The sequence below is a fragment of the Carlito syrichta genome, unplaced genomic scaffold, assembly GCF_000164805.1.
Source record: "Carlito syrichta isolate Samal-C Ts95f unplaced genomic scaffold, Tarsius_syrichta-2.0.1 Scaffold303981, whole genome shotgun sequence".
Classification (NCBI taxonomy): domain Eukaryota; kingdom Metazoa; phylum Chordata; class Mammalia; order Primates; family Tarsiidae; genus Carlito; species Carlito syrichta.
In genome coordinates this window covers 15,125-28,227 of record NW_007248077.1, presented here as the reverse complement: position 1 = coordinate 28,227, position 13,103 = coordinate 15,125, and the positions used below count along the sequence as shown (strand labels likewise).

At 37.2% G+C, this 13,103-nt stretch overlaps 1 protein-coding gene across 1 annotated transcript in view; it reads right to left on the bottom strand.

Moving 5' to 3' along the window:
* LOC103261674 (protein prune homolog 2) overlaps nt 1-13,103 on the bottom strand; it is a 155,845-nt gene that overhangs the window by 133,124 nt on the left and 9,618 nt on the right. The window contains exon 3 of the mRNA XM_021712981.1: nt 11,701-11,864. The gene's annotated coding sequence lies outside the window, so the exon portion shown is untranslated. The remainder of the gene's footprint in view (nt 1-11,700; nt 11,865-13,103) is intronic.

Genomic DNA, 13,103 nt, shown 5'->3' with positions numbered 1-13,103 from the left:
TGAATGATAATCTATTTAAAATCTAGTCAAGGCCGGACTCGGTGGCTCAGCCTGTAATCCCAGTAGTTTGGGAGGCCGAAGTGAGTGGATTGCCTGAGCCCATGGGTTCGAGACCAGCCCGGGCAACTTGGCGAGACCTCGTCTCTACAATACATAAAAATTTAGTTGGGCGTGGCAGCACATGCCTGTAGTTCCAGGTACTTGGAAAGCTGAGGCAGAAAGATCGTCGGATCCCAGCAGATCAACGCTGGGGTGGTTGTGAGTGTACCATGGCACTCCTGCCTGGGCAATGGAGTGAGACTCCAACTCAACACTATTTTCTTTAAGAGACCACAGAGCATATTCCCCATTCATCACATTATTAGTTTTTACATATAAATTTCCTTCTTTTCACAACTAAATTGTGCAATCCCGTTGTCAACAGCAAAGGAATCTGACAAGGTGGTTAACCTGAAGTCCATTTCTGATCTTCCAAGTATCATACACAGTTTAGAAGTAACATACTATTACCTAATTATAAAGATTCACAAGTTGGGTCTAAATTATAGGTTTAGATTACAAGGTAATTTACCAACATGAATGACCTGCCACAAACTCCTGAAAGGGAAGAGTTACCATCTGTTACACTCTTCTCCTGCATCCCAAACCCAGATTAACAGACTCACAGGGAGAGAGAAAAGTTTTACTTAATGATGAATGATTAAATACTCTAAAAATCTCCATATCTATTGACTAACACACTGCTATATCTCTAGCTTTCGGTGTAACCTTAATGCCAATCATGAAGGAGGGAAAAATGAAAAATAAATAAAGAAGAAGGGAAAACTATAAAAGGGGCAATGGGAAATGAAGTATCCAGTGAGGGAAAACTGTGGTATCCAATCCAAGCACATGGTCTGAGACCTACAGAACCCAGAGATGAGGTCTATATCTTTAAAAGATTAAAATTGTCAAACTGAATTTTAGAAAACACATGACAGTATATAGTTCATCATCTTAAATATAATGATATTGGAAGGTAGAAAGTAAAAGAGTAGAAAAAGATACAACACGTGAATACCAACACAAGAAAGTTGGTGTAATTTACTAATATCAGACAAAACAGACAAGAAGAAATACACGAGATTCAGGCAAATATTTCTTTATTATTAATAGACCAATCCTCAGGAAGATATATCAATTCTAAATTTGTATGCCCTCATTGTACAGCTTCTAAATATACAAAGTAAAAACTGATGAAACTGGATAAAGAAAGAAATCCAAAGTTAGAGTGGGACATTTGAACACATGTCTCTCAGCAACTCTAAGAATCAGCAGGAAAAAGTATGCAAAGATATAGAATATTTGACCAACATGAGCAACAAACCTGACCTAATTAACATATATTGAACATTGTTATAAAAAATGGCAGACTATAATTTCTTTTCTATTACAAATGAAACATTTACCAACACTGACCATCTGTTGAGGCATAGTTCAAATCCCAACAAATTTCAAAGTATTGCAATATAGAATTAAATTCTGTGGCTACATGAACATAGTCTAAAACTCAATAATACACAAAAACAACAATTCACTTCTAAATAGCTTGTGGTAAAAGAGAAAATCAAAATATACCTTTAAATGAAGGATAATGAAAACATGACATTTAAAATTGTGAGCCTCAGCTAAAGTTGTACTCTTGAGAAAATGCTATACCTTAAAGTCATAAAATGTTTTTAAAAAGAACATTATATTCAGCTTTAAAAGGCAGAAACAAGGATATAATAAAGACACAAGCAAAACAAAGATAGGAAAAAAACACATATGAAAAAAATCAATAAAACAAAAAGCTGATTCCTAGAAAAGACTAATAAAAATAGTTTTGAAAACGACTGAAAAAGAGAGAGAAGTCATAATTTACCAATATTAGTAATGAAACTGTGCAGATTCTCCTAGCATTAAAAGGTAAGAACAACTTTATTTTATTAAGTTTTCAAATTTATTATTTGTTTGTTTATTTTATAGAGATGAAGTCTCGTTGCCTGGGCTGGTCTTGAACTCCTGGGTTCAAGTAATCCTCCTTCCCTTGGCCTCCCAAAGTGCTGGGATTACAGGTGTGAGCCACCGCAACTGGCCAGTTTTCAAATTTAGAAGAAATGAACACCACTAGAAAACCTCAACTTGCCAAACTGGCAGGAAAATATTAAAAATCTGAGTAGTTCTATATCTATTTAAAAATGAATTCATTGTCTACAATTCATAATTCCAAAGATTTAAGAAATAAATTTTACACAAATTATTCCAAGGAATAGATTCTCAATTTATTTTATGAATCTGGCATAACCTTGATACCAATACCGGATAGGGACATCACACAATCACACAAAAGCAGAGTCAAGTCTCTCAGAAACAAAGATTAAAAAAAAAAAAAATTTAACTAGTCCCAAGTCAAATTCCACACTGCATAATAAGACACTGTATTGTCACCAAGTACGAATCTCCTAGGAATCGAAGGACAAATTAACATTCAAAAAGCAATCAATATAATTCACCATATTAATAGAATAAGGAAGAAAAATCCTACGATGACCTCAATTGATGTCAAGTAGTAAAACTACTTCATAAAATCCAAAATTTAATCATTATGTAAAATCTCAGCCAAGTAGAAAGAGAAGAAAACTTCCTGAATTTGATGAATGGTATTTATAAAAACCAAATAAAGCAAGCAAACAGCATAGTTAACTGTGAAATATTGAGATTTACACCTCCAGTCCAGAGTGAGACCAAGAATGTTTACTATTCCTGCTCCTATTCAGCACTACATGGTGAATCCTAGCCAAAGAGCAATAAGGCAGGCAGAAGAGGTAAAATGTGTAAGGTAAGGAAAGGTAGGAATAAAATTGTCTTTGCTCATATGATTGTGTATGTAGAAAACTCAAAGAATCTACAAATGAGTTTAGAATAGTAAGTACATTTAGCAGTAAGTTTGCTGCATATAAGACCAGTAATACAAAATTGCCTAACTACAAATAAACACAAAAAATTAAAAATTAAACAAAATTTAAAAAAAATTGCAATAGCATCAAAATATAAAATACTTAGAAGTAAATGTCACAAAAGTGTGCCTGGGTTAGAGTCAAACCAAGAATCTAGTTTCCTTGATTTGAGGATCTTTTTTTTTTTTTTTTTTTTGAGTTGGTGTCTCACTCTGTCGCCCAGAATGGATTGCCGTGACACGCTCCCGGCCACCGCAGCCTCGACCTCCTTGGCTCCAGCAATCCTTCCGCCTCAGCCTCCAAGTAGCCAGAATGTGCTACCACGCCTGGCTAATTTTTGATTTATTGTAGAGATGAGGTCTCGCCAAGTTGCCCAGGCAGGTCTTGAACCCGCGGGATCAGGCAATCCACTCACTTTGGCCTCCCAAAGTGCTGGGATTACAGGCTGAGCCACCGAGCCCAGCTGATTTGAGGATCTTATTTTTAAAATATATAGAAAGGAAGTAGTTAGAAGTTAATCTAACAGATACTGCATTAAACAGAAACCTACAGAATCATTCAGTGAAACAGGACTTCTGTTATTGGCTCATGATCCACCCTGACTTAACTATTACAAAGGAAATGACATACTGACATACGTAGAAAAAAAACTAACTCACAAAGATGCTCACCATACTCTGAGTTGTTTTTACTGCAGGAGGAAGGCTGTGTCCTAATGTGATTCCAGGGACTCGCCTATGGCAAAATTTTCTACTTCCTATTGGAAACTCATTTAGTTACAAACTTAGTTAAATATCCATAACAGAATATACAGCAGTCTGAGACATCTCTCAGCAAGTTCAAACCTGTTTCTGTAGTGAGCATTGACTTCCAGCAAATTTTCCAGAATGAAGGAAATACTTAAATCCATAAACACATACCCCAAAGTGGCCCAGCTATTCATAGGCGGGGTGGAGGAAGGGGGTGATTAACAGCAAGTATCAAAGAAAGCAATTATTATAAAATAGCAACAAACATTTCATTCCATTAGAAAAAAAATCAACCACAATATTCTTTGCTCAGAAGAATGGAGAAGTGAAGGACCTCTTGCCCAAAAGCAATTGCAGTACATTAATATTAAACATGATCTAATGAAGTCAGAAGTTGTTTGGGGAAAACATTCAGCACAGTAAAGGCATATTCTGCATGATAAATTCTTAGCAGAAAAAAAGGGATTTAAATATCTTTTCTTCTTTCACTTGGGATTGATTTGTTTCATACTGAAACAGAAGATTAAAGAATGAATAATATAGAGAGGGAGAGAGGAAGAAAAGAGAAAAATGATAAAAATACAATTTAGCTCATGTTTTTGTCTGAAGAGGTATCAAAAGAAGCATATTAAGTGCTCACTATCTGTATAAAGTTAAAATGTCTGAATTTAAGAATAAGGATTATCTTTGTATGACAGAAGAAATAATTAACACTCTGGGGTTGAGGACTCATTTCAGTTTTATATCTAGCAGAAATAATAATTTATTTCCTTTTCTCCAATGTCTTCTTCCTAAGCCAAACAGGCAACGTAACTCCCTCTGGACTTTGTAACCATTTTGGGAGAAGGATGATTCATTCTTTGGACAAGAGAGAGAAAAAAAAAAAACAAAAAACTTGGCTCTGTTTCTTTCCTATTTGACGTCCTTAAAAGGATCTTTTTGAAGCTGTTAATCCAAGCTACTAAAATAGCAACCAACTATTCTTTATTAAAGGTCAAATATGGAACTATCAACAGAAAGGAGAAAGTTTGTTTTTTAAACACTTAGAGCATAGTTTTTCCACTAAGTTCTAAACTAAGATCAATTGCTACTATTTGTTTCCCTCTTCACCTTGTTGTGTCTGTCAAGACCTTATACAGATAAGCATAAAAGGACATTTGGGTAAAGTGTGGTCTTGATCAAAATATGCCTGGTAATCAGTGGCCAAATCTCATTGCCAGCTGGTTCCCAGAAACACAAACACACATGTACATGCATACCAACCCTCAATGTGATGATCCAGCAATTTAATGGATCTTAAACTTGGCAGTATTCCTCTAGTACAGGGTCCCTAACCCATGGGCCAAGGACGGAGACCACCTGTTAGGAAACAGGCCGCAAAATAGGAGGTGAGTGGCAAGCCAGTAAAGCTTCATCTGTATTTACAGCCACTCTCCATGGCTCACATTACTGCCTGAGCTCTGTCTTCTGTCAGAGCAGTGGAGGCATTAGATTCTCATAGAAGCGCAAACCCAGTTGTGAACTGTTCATGTGAGAAATCTAGGTTGCATGTCCCTTATGAGAATCTAATGCCTGATGATCCGAGGTGGAATTGAAGTGGTGATGCCAGTACTGGGAAGCAGCTGTGAATACAGATTTTAGTAGTGTTATATACTAATGTTTTAGTAGTGAGGTTTGCTGCACAGAGACCATAATAAATCAGTTGCTTGCAAACCCATATCAAAACCCTATCGGTGAGTGGCAAGTGAGTTGATAAGCTTCAGTTGTACAACTGCATCTGATGGCATAATTATTGTATAATGATGTATAATTATTTCATTATATATTACATTATATTTCATTACATATATTTATTATATAAAATATATTTATATCATATTTTATATATTGACGTTGTATTTCATTCTGTACTTATTATGAATAAATATATATTATTATATATTACAATGCAATAATAATAGAAATAAAGTGCACAATACATGCAATGCACTTGAATCATCTAGAAATTTCTAAGTTTTGAGGTATGCTCTATTAAAAGACACCAACAGCATGATTTTGTTTTTGTAAGAAATATTAATTTTGAAAAATGCAAATTATTTTGATTTGTTAAATCTCCCACAAAGCCTGAACATACTTTGGCCATAATGGAGCCACCTGTTGACATTTATCCATGACTGTCCTGCCGGGGCACAAAGGACAGTGACAGTGAACATTATTAAAGAAACACAAGAGGGTTATTTCTCTGCACACAACATAATACGTACTTCTTTTTTTTTTTTTTTTTTTTAGTTGGAGTCTCACTCTGTCTCCCAGACTGGAGTGCAGCGGCCACTCCCGGCCACTGCAGCCTCGACCTGCTGGGCTCCGGCGATCCTTCTGCCTCAGCCTTCTAAGTAGCTGGAAATACAGGCGCGCGCGACCACACCCGGCTAATTTTTGATTTATTGTAGAGATGAGGTCTCAGCAAGTTGCCCAGGCGGGTCTCGAACCCACAGGCTCAGGCAATCCACTCACCTCAGCCTCCCAAGACGCGGGATTACAGGCTGAGCCACCGAGCCCAGCTGGATACGTACTTCTAACTGTTGTATATAAAAGATCTTTCAACAACATCCTTAATAATCGGGTTTACCCTCAATTTTGAATAAAATAGCATCCCAGAATGCAAACACTTATATGTAGCTACAATAGTAAGTATAAGATAAAAATGATTAAAATAAGATTGAATTTAAATATGTATTTTCTGTATTTAGAGAAAAACATTGGTGCATATAGAAAAGATATTTGAAGCAGATTATAGGTTACTGGACAAAAGGTGACACTTATTCCCATATACTGATTCAGAAGCCTCTAGCACACTAGAGATAGAGATATCTATGATATTATCAAGTGTTTTTTCATTAAATTTTTTTTTTTTTTTTTGAAGATGTGGGGTACAATTCAGGATTAGGTATACAAATGTTCATTATGCAGGCACCCTTGTTGATGAGGTGTGTCACCTCCCCCCCACCCTGGCAGTTTCCCTCTACTGCCAATTCCTTTCTTATAGTATTATGATAATTGTTCAAAGTCCACTTATGAGTGAGAACATATGATCCTCAGCTCTTTGTTTCTGATAGATCACTCAGTATTATAGACTCTAAGTCCATCCAAGTTGCTGTCAAGTTCATAATTTTGTCTTTCTTTATGGCTGTGTAATATTCCATCATGTATATGTGCCACTTTTTTTTAAATCCAGTCCTCTTTCGATGGTCAGCATGGTTGGTTCATCAAGTGTCTTTTCAAAAAGATTGATGCAAAAAAAATCTTTAGACCTACTTGTGTCTTTGTAAAAAGAGAAACTGGCATATGTGTTTAAGTGAGAGTACGAATATCATACTTAATCATATTTTTATTTTTCTACTGGTTCCAGGATGAGCATAGTCTAAGTTTCAAACCAAATACTATTTTTGCTCCTCCCAATTTATAATTGTATCTGATCTTATTCCTTTCTCTTTCTATTTTTCCTGACCCTGACTTTTTTCCCCCTTGTTTTATTATATTGCATGCGTTTTTGTAAGCTACTTTACATATTCTATGGAGGAAGGAAAGGCCAAAATACGAAAACAAGATAGATAGATAATGGACTTATGAAGCAGATACTTCTTTTAACATAACTGAAGGCATCTAAAACCAACCAGTGTGCATACCATATGATTCCATTTATATAATATAAAAAAACAGGTAGAACTCATCTGTAGTGTTATGGGGTACATACAGGGATGGTAAAACTATAAAGGAAAGTGAAGAGTGTATGGTAAAATAAAAGTTAGATAACTGGTTACCTCTAGTTAGAGAAAAAGTGAGCAGGGATGGGAAGGGACACAAAGAGAAGACATCTTCTTCTTTACCTGGATAATTGTTAAAAGGGTGTTCCATCTGTAATAATTCTTCGAACTGTCTACATATGCTTTTTATATACATGCTTTGCATTCTTTCTAATACATTATATTCCACAAAAGGGATAAAATTACATTTGCTTATTTATTTTTTTATACAGCAAAATGATGAAAATGAAAACAAATGCTTGCAAAATACCAAAATAAATTCCACTAGAATTTCTGAAAGCTTTAAAAAAATTATTAAAAGCAAGGATCTATCACAAGAAGGAACGATGTCTAGACATTAAGAATGTTGGAAGGATGAACTGGGATGGAATGAAAACTAAGTCTCACAGCAATAATTAAATCGATGCAATCATAAAAATAGAGAGTATATAATTACTCTAGCAAAATTCATTTTATGGCGGTATTTATTGAATGTCTAACATGTGCCAGGCACTGTTCTAGGCACCAGAGACACAACAGTGAAGCAGTGTACACAACACATAAGGTCTTTTTTCTCAAAAAGCTTGTATCTTGAATTAAGGGAAGGAGAGGGAGGAGGAGACTCATGATAGGTAGAAAGAGAGATAAGCAGGTAGATCAAAACAGGCATTCCAGAGGGAGGGAATAGTTTCACAAATCCTCAAGTGAAAAGAGTCTGGCATATTTTAAAACTGAAAGGCCCTTATACCTGGAACACAGTGGTAAAAGGGGGAAATCTCATCAGATAACACTAGGCAGAGTAGGCAGAGGAGCGATGATATGCTAAGAGTAGAGAAAGGGTGCTTGAATTTTGAGTGTGATGGGTTTTAAGTAAGGGATTGACATGACCTGACACATTTTTAAAAGAACAATCTGACTACTTCATAGACAATGGATTTGATGGAGGAATTAGGGGAAAGACAGGTGGCTTTTTTGTAGTCAAGGAGACACAGAATGGCAACTTGGATGGAGTGTGTCACTAGTAGCGATCATGGGAAAAAAATGGATGAATTCAGGTTATGTTCTAGATGTAGGGTCAGCAGGATTTGCTGATGGATCAACATGGAGCAGAAAGTAAAGGAGAAAATCAAGAATAACTCCTAGATTGTGGCTTGAATAACTGACTGGTTGGCAGGGCCTTTCACTGAAATGGAAAAACTGGAATTAAAGCAGGTTTGTAGGGACAGAGAACTAAAGGGTTTCACCATGGCCACGTTAAGGTGGTGGTGCTAATTAGACACACATGTGAAGATGTCCGGTGGGCATTGGATATAAATCTGGAATTCTAATGAGAGGCTCATGGCCAGTGTACATATTTAAAGTCTTGAAGTTGCCTAATGATAGTGTATAGAGGGAAAATGTCCTATGACAAGTTTTAGGGCACTCCAATACTTCAAAGTTAAGCAAAAAAAGAAAAGGCACTAACAAGACTAAGAAAGAGCAGGCCCAACCTTTTGTATAGGAAGGAACACAATGAAAGTGACAGGATTTTTTTGTCAGTGCAGTGGTCTAAGAGGCCATTTAGGGTCCTCTCCAAGAACTGAAGGACTCGGTATCTTGGCCCACCTGAAGTTCATTTATACCATGCCAACATGCCTCAGCATGGTATGTTTTGGGATATGGCCACGGGAATAAAAAGCAAAGAATAATCAAATTGATGAAATACTTAGCTCACTATAAATTCAGATTTTTTTTGGCACAGAGTTTATAATAATATATTCTCCACTGAGGTCTAATTATAATGCTTTTAAAGACTCTTTCAAGTCTCTGCCACAAATATCGAGTCTCATGACATCTGGAAACAGACATTATCTAAATTTCCTATGGCAAAGTTATGCATAAAATATTTCAATTCTTTCAAGACCTAGAAGAATACATAAATCCATGTTCTAGAAATGTGTGCCAAATTAATGATTATTTAGAGCACCCCCAAATCCAGAAACATCATAGCTGCTTATAAAGAGTAACCTTTAGAAAGAGAGCTTATGAAGGCAAAGAATGCTAAAATCACTTATAGGAACATAGAAAACAAGTCCTTTTAGGTTTGATGCTACTACATGATTGGAAAACTACAAAATCTAAGATCAAATTCAGTGAATACAGCACAATTCAATTCAATTTCTTTTTTATATTTTCCAAGGATTCAGGAGCTTTAAAAAAACTGACCTAATGACCCAGAAGACTTTTGATCTAGGATCATTTGCATTACCACTTTAAAGTTAGACTCTTTGGATCACAATCCTTTAGTTCCCTCTTGCCAAAACTGTTCAGCGATGTTCCATCTCCCTTCCGCTTACATATACACACAGGCACACACATTTCGGCCAAGGGCCTGCAGAACTCTCTTTCTGCCATAATGAGCCACCTTCACCTCCTACCTGCCAGGGTTTAGTGAGTCTGGCTCTCTCATGACAGTATCTGTATTGGCAGTCTTCATAGACAGAGGCTCTTCACCCTCACATTACAATTTCTAAGTGACAAGGAAGTGATGTCCTCATGCTGCCAGCTTCCAATGCACTCCAAGTCTAACCCTATGAAAATTTCTGCCGGGCTAGGTGGCTCAACCTGTAATCCCACGCCTTTGGGAGGCTGAGGTGAGTGGATTGCCTGAGTCTGCGGGTTCGAGACCCTCCTGGGCAGCGAGACCTCATCTCTACAATAAATCAAAAAATCAGCCGGGCGTGGTGGCGCATGCCTGTAATTCCAGCTACTTGGAAGGCTGAGGCGGAAGGATCACCGGAGCCCAGCAGGTCGAGGCTGCGGTGGCCGGGAGCAGCCAGTGCACTCTAGCTTGGGCGACAGAGTGAGACTCCAACTCAAAAAAAAAAAAAAAAGAAAATTTTCTGATGCTAGGAAAAACAAAATGCTTTGCCATAGCTCTATTTCCTGGTAGCTCTGCAATAACAGCGACAACAAAGTATTATCTTTGTATCAATGTATTTCAGCTTCTTTTTTTTTTTTTGCTATTTAAAGAAAATCATGATGATGAACTGTTCGCTGACTGCATTTCCTTCCTACTAAATAACACGTGTTTTCTTAACAATTAACCAAACTTCTTCATTTACAAGATATTTAAGCAAGATTTTCTCTATTGCTTGCTGATACCACACATTTGCCCTGGCTTTCCTCTTGCCTGAGATTCCCAATTATCTTTATTTTCTTTCTGTTCTGTCACAAAGATAAATGATGGTGCTTGCTTATTTCAGTTAAGGACACAGTTTGCCGCAGAGCCTTTTTATAGGTATCCAATGCCAGACCACTATTTCTGGCGGTCAGTCCTGAAACCTTTACGGGAACAATATACCTCTTGGACCCTTCCCTCATCTTCCAAATTGTGGTAGAGACAGAGGAAGAGAAGAGTCTTTAAAAGAACTAAGTCAACATGCTCTTGGTCTCCATCCTTTTTTAATTCTTTCAGTCCGTTCATCATTGTTTTTCACTTTCCTATGTAAACACTTCTGAGAAAAATCAGAAGTGGGGCCAAAGTTGATTGACAATTTCTAGCTTCAAAACACTCTTTGGAAGCAGGGGGCTCCACTGATGAACATGAAAGATGGATTGGTACAATAACTGATGACGGTGTGCTGAGGACCCCAAGGCTTAAAACGGGTTGAGTGAAGACAGAATATATTACAACATGGGAAGCAAAGGAGGTGACTTCTGACTACAAAATCCCTGGCACAATATCACCAAAGTAAAAGGTATGCATTTTGCCATCCAACAGTATTCTGTAAATCGAGCATGTACAAGTATCAGGAGACAGTTCAGCACAGGAATGTGTAGTTCTAGTCCATATCCACGCTGTCTCAGGACAAGGATCACCTCTGGAAGCTATTAAAACAACCTGAGTTGCTATTCCTGCCCCCCAACAGAGGGGCAGCAGTTCCATTTAATATTCTTGTCTAGTGAAACAGCAAAGGCCTTCCATGCCTATTTTTAAATGCACATTTTTAGTATTCAATATAATGCTACTCTTTAACAAACTCTTTACTCCCTGCCTCTCTGATGAAGCTTCCCATGGTCTTTCAAGGGATTGTTAACCCGAGAATGGATCACACTCTTTCTACATGAGCAGGCTGAGAGACACCCCATTAAGCCGTCCGGTATTTACTAAAAAGAGCCATCTCTCACCTCTGAGGAGATGAGCCAGTTGCTCGGTGATGAGCTCAGGAGCCTCCTGGAGAATCTCTTTCAGCACGAGGGAAGAGGAAGACTCTCGGAACTCAACCCTGGCATCGCTCTGCTCAACTGGATTAATGACTTTGACGACTGCTGATTCTAAAGTTTTGTCTTCACTGTAAAGCAGATGGAGGAGAGGAAGAGAGAGTGACTGGCATGTTTTCTGGCTTTCTGGAATTGTTTCATCTCTGGTCTCACACAAACGGTTTTCTCTCAATAGTCAAAAATATAAGCAAACTCACATGACTCAGAAGAGTAGAACCTGATTCTGTGTACTTCTGCATTTTGTTTCAACTACCTATTCTCAAAATCTCTTCATATCTTGGTAGCTTTATCTCTTATTCCATTGTTGGAAAATAATAACAACAGCTAACTAACATTTATTGGGCTTCCACTGCAGGCCAGACACTAATATAAATATCTTAGGCATATTATCATGTTTTGTACTACGCAATGAGTTTTATTAAAAATCTCCATTTTACAAACAGAAAAACCGAGGGACAAAGAAGGTGAGAAATTAGGTCACACAAGTAATGAGTAAGCTAGCTGGCATGAAAACCCTGACAATCTGGTTCCAAGGTTTTCTTATCTCTATTTGTATCCCATTATTCTAAAATAAATAAATAATGCTATTGGGCTTATTTACTTCAACCATCACTCTTTATATGTGAAATAGAGTTGGTTTTTATCAACAGCAGAAAGAAAGACATGGATAAAACCAACTTTATTCTTTCTGCCTGTCAAAAACCTAGAAGTAGCAATAAAGGAAATGAAGTTCTCAATTTATTTTTGAAAAGCGTATTATTTCATAAAGCATCTTATTTCATAAACAATCCCAAAGCCAGAGTTCAGTCTCAAAGCCAGTATACATTTTTCCATTTTAATTGGTAACAAAACACTTCCTCAGATTTTGATGGACACACATGCATTCCGTAGTTCACTCCTTTGGCTTTTTGTGTTGTCTTTATCTGGGTCTATATGCATTTGTTGGTTTGAAAAGGTTAGCACGAAAATTTAGTCCCGGATATGATTATCCTGAATACCAATCATAGAGGTCTGTCAAATTAAAGAACCATAACTTTTAGCTATGTGTCAATGATTGATACATATTATTCAAAAGAATTTCATTTGTTTCAAGTAGGATAGGGATAAAAGCAGCCCCAAATAAGCATATTATTTTCAAAATTCTTTTTTTTGAATTGGAGTCTCACTCTATCGCCCAGACTGGAGTGCAGTGGCTGTTCCCGGCCACTGCAGCCTCGACCTGCTGGGCTCCGGCGATCCTTCCGCCTCAGCCTTCCAAGTAGCCGGAATTACAGGCGTGCGCTACCATGCCCGGCTGATTTTTTGATTTA